Below are 4,736 nucleotides of genomic sequence, written 5' to 3'. Positions count from 1 at the left end.
CAAGGACAGACATCGATGATGAGGTTCAACACCGCCTCCAGCGCTCCAGCGCAGCCTTGAGGAAAAAAGTGTTCGAGGACCAGGCCCTCAAATCTGCCACCAAGCCCATGGTCAACAGGGCTGTAGTAATACCTGCCCTCCTGTATGGCTCAGAGACATGGACCTCAAATCGCTGGAGAAATACCACCAAACGATGTCTCTGCATTATCCTGAAAATCCCCTGGGATCACAGACGCACCAACGTTAGTGTCCTCGATCAGATCAACATCCCCAGCATTGAAGCACTGACCATATTGGATCAGCTCCACTGGGCGGGCCACATTGTTCGCATGCCTAACATGGGACTCCCAAAGCAAGCGCTCCACTCGGAACTCCGACACGGCAAGCGAGCCCCAGGTGGGCAGAGGGAACGTTTCAAGGATACCATCAAAGTGTCCCACTGACACCTGGGAGTCCCTGGCCAAAGACCGCCCGAAGTGGAGGCGCTGAGCACCTCGGGTCTCGTCGCCGAGAGCATGCAGGAATCAAGCGCAGGCAGCGGAAGGAGCGTGCGGCAAACTAGACTCCCCACCCATCGCTTCCTCCAACCACTGTCTGTCCCACCTGGGACAGAGACTGTAATTCATGTGTTGGACTGTTCAGTCACCTGAGAACTCACTTTTAGAGTGGAAGCAAGTCTTCCTCGATTCCGAGGGACTGCCTATGATGATGATGGGACAGTGTAGAGGGAGATTTACTCTGTATCTAATCCACTGTACCTGCCCTGGGAGTGTTTGATGGGACAGTGCAGAGGGAGTTTTACTCTGTATCTAACCCCGTGCTGTACCTGCCCTGGGAGTGTTTGATGGGACAGTGTAGAGGGAGCTTTACTCTGTATCTAACCCCCTGTACCTGCCCTGGGGGTGTTTGATGGGACAGTGTAGAGGGAGCTTTACTCTGTATCTAACCCCCTGTACCTGCCCTGGGAGTATTTGATGGGACAGTGTAGAGGGAGATTTACTCTGTATGTAACCCTCTGTACCTGCCCTGGAAGTGTTTGATGGGACAGTGTAGAGGGAGATTTACTCTGTATCTAACCCATGCTGTACCTGCCCTGGGAGTGTGTGATGGGACAGTGTAGAGGGAGATTTACTCTGTATCTAACTTCGTGCTGTAACTGCCCTGGGAGTGTTTGATGGGACAGTGTAGAGGGAGATTTACTCTGTATCTAACCCCGTGCTGTACCTACCCTGGGAGTGTTTGATGGGACAGTGTAGAGGGAGCTTTACTCTGTATCTCACCCCCTGTACCTGCCCTGGGAGTGTTTGATGGGACAGTGTAGAGGGAGCTTTACTCTGTATCTAACCCTCTGTACCTGCCCTTGGAGTGTTTGATGGGACAGTGTAAAGGGAGATTTACTCTGTATCTAACCCCCTGTACCTGCGCTGGGAGTGTTTGATGGGACAGTGTAGAGGGAGCTTTACTCTGTATCTAACCCCCTGTACCTGCCCTGGGAGTGTTTGATGGGACAGTGTAGAGGGAGCTTTACTCTGTATCTAACCCACTGTACCTGCCCTGGGAGTGTTTGATGGGACAGTGTAGATGGAGCTTTAATCTGTATCTAACCCCGTGCTGTACCTGCCCTGGGAGTGTTTGATGGGACAGTGTAGAGGGAGCTTTACTCTGTATCTAACCCCATGCTGTACCTGCCCTGGGAGTGTTTGATGGGACAGTGTAGAGGGAGCTTTACTCTGTATCTAACCCCCTGTACCTGCCCTGGGAGTGTTTGATGGGACAGTGTAGAGGGAGCTTTACTCTGTATCTAACCCCCTGTACCTGCCCTGGGAGTGTTTGATGGGACAGTGTAGAGGGAGCTTTACTCTGTATCTAACCCACTGTACCTGCCCTGGGACTGTTTGATGGGACAGTGTAGATGGAGCTTTACTCTGTATCTAACCCCGTGCTGTACCTGCCCTGGGAGTGTTTGATGGGATAATGTAGAGGCAGCTTTACTCTGTATCTAACCCCCTGTACCTGCCCTGGGAGTGTTTGATGGGACAGTGTAGAGGGAGCTTTACTCTTTATCTAACCCCCTGTACCTGCCCTGGGAGTGTGTGATGGGACAGTGTAGAGGGAGCTTTACTCTGTATCTAACCCCGTGCTTCACTGCCCTGGGAGTGTTTGATGGGACAGTGTAGAGGGAGCTTTACTCTGTATCTAACCTGTGCTGTACCTGCCCTGGGAGTGTTTGATGGGACAGTGTAGAGGGAGCTTTACTCTGTATCTAATCCCCTGTACCTGCCCTGGGAGTGTTTGATGGGACAGTGTAGAGGGAGATTTACTCTGTATCTAACCCGTGCTGTACCTGCCCTGGGAGTGTTTGATGGGACAGTGTAGAGGGAGCTTTACTCTGTATCTAACCCCGTGCTTCACTGCCCTGGGAGTGTTTGATGGGACAGTGTAGAGGGAGCTTTACTCTGTATCTAACCCCGTGCTGTACCTGCCCTGGGAGTGTTTGATGGGACAGTGTAGAGGGAGCTTTACTCTGTATCTAACCCCGTGCTGTACCTGCCCTGGGAGTGTGTGATGGGACAGTGTAGAGGGAGCTTTACTCTGTATCTAACCCCCTGTACCTGCCCTGGGAGTGTTTGATGGGACAGTGTAGAGGGAGCTTTACTCTGTATCTAACCCCCTGTACCTGCCCTGGGAGTGTTTGATGGGACAGTGTAGAGGGAGCTTTACTCTGTATCTAACCCCCTGTACTTGCCCTGGGAGCGTTCGATAGGACAAAAGTTCGTCACCATCCTCTGCCTGCTCCACGACACCATGCAGGTCGTGATCCTGACCAACGGATCCAACACAGGCCCAATCCATGTCCGGACCGAGGTTAAGCAGGGCTGTATAATCACCCCAACCCTCTTCTCAATCTTCCTCGCCGCCATGCTCCACCTCACAGTCAACAAGCTTCCCGCTGGAGTGGAACTAAACTACAGAACCAGTGGGAACCTGTTCAACCTGCGCCACCTCCAGGCCAGGTCCAAGACCACTCCAACCTCTGTCGTCGAGCTATAGTACGCGGACGACGCCTGCGTCTGTGCACACACAGAGGCTGAACTCCAGGACACTGTCAACGTATTTACTGAGGCGTACGAAAGCATGGGCCTTACATTAAACATCCGTAAAACACAAGTGCTCCACACCGCACAGCACTGCCCCCCAGTCATCAAGATCCACGGCGTGGCCCTGGACCACTTCCCATACCTTGGGAGCCTCCTATCAACAAGGACAGACATCGATGATGAGGTTCAACACCGCCTCCAGCGCTCCAGCGCAGCCTTGAGGAAAAAAGTGTTCGAGGACCAGGCCCTCAAATCTGCCACCAAGCCCATGGTCAACAGGGCTGTAGTAATACCTGCCCTCCTGTATGGCTCAGAGACATGGACCTCAAATCGCTGGAGAAATACCACCAAACGATGTCTCTGCAAGGTCCTGAAAATCCCCTGGGAGGACAGACGCACCAACGTTAGTGTCCTCGATCAGACCAACATCCCCAGCATTGAAGCACTGACCATATTGGATCAGCTCCACTGGGCGGGCCACATTGTTCGCATGCCTAACATGGGACTCCCAAAGCAAGCGCTCTACTCGGAACTCCGACACGGCAAGCGAGCCCCAGGTGGGCAGAGGGAACGTTTCAAGGATACCATCAAAGTGTCCCACTGACACCTGGGAGTCCCTGGCCAAAGCCCGCCCGAAGTGGAGGCGCTGAGCACCTCGGGTCTCATCACCGAGAGCATGCAGGAATCAAGCGCAGGCAGCGGAAGGAACATGCGGCAAACTAGACTCCCCACCCATCGCTTCCTTCAACCACTGTCTGTCCCACCTGGGACAGAGACTGTAATTCATGTGTTGGACTGTTCAGTCACCTGAGAACTCACTTTTAGAGTGGAAGCAAGTCTTCCTCGATTCCGAGGGACTGCCTATGATGATGATGATGGGACAGTGTAGAGGGAGATTTACTCTGTATCTAATCCACTGTACCTGCCCTGGGAGTGTTTGATGGGACAGTGTAGAGGGAGCTTCACTCTGTATCTAACCCATGATGCATAAGCCCTGGGAGTGTTTGATCGGACAGTGTAGAGGGAGCTTTACTCTGTATCTAACTTCGTGCTGTACCTGCCCTGGGAGTGTTTGATGGGACAGTGTAGAGGGAGCTTTACTCTGTATCTAGCCCCCTGTACCTGCCCTGGGAGTGTTTGATGCGACAGTGTCGAGGGAGCTTTACTCTGTATCTAACCCGTGCTGTACCTGCTCTGGGAGTGTTTGATGGGACAGTGTAGAGGGAGATTTACTCTGTATCTAACCCCGTGCTGTACCTGCTGTGGGAGTGTTTGATGGGACAGTGTAGAGGGAGTTTTACTCTGTATCTAACCCCGTGCTGTACCTGCCCTGGGAGTGTTTGATGGGACAGTGTAGAGGGAGATTTACTCTGTATCTAACCCCCTGTACCTGCTCTGGGAGTGTTTGATGGGACAGTGTAGAGGGAGATTTACTCTGTATCTAACCCCCTGTAGCTGCCCTGGGAGTGTTTGATGGGACAGTGTAGAGGGAGATTTACTCTGTATCTAACCCCCTGTACCTGCTCTGGGAGTGTTTGATGGGACAGTGTAGAGGGAGATTTACTCTGTATCTAACCCCCTGTACCTGCCCTGGGAATGTTTGATGGGACAGTGTAGAGGGAGATTTACTCTGTATCT

This window comes from Pristiophorus japonicus, chromosome 9, assembly GCF_044704955.1.
Source record: "Pristiophorus japonicus isolate sPriJap1 chromosome 9, sPriJap1.hap1, whole genome shotgun sequence".
Lineage (NCBI taxonomy): Eukaryota > Metazoa > Chordata > Chondrichthyes > Pristiophoridae > Pristiophorus > Pristiophorus japonicus.
This window is presented reverse-complemented; position numbering follows the sequence as displayed.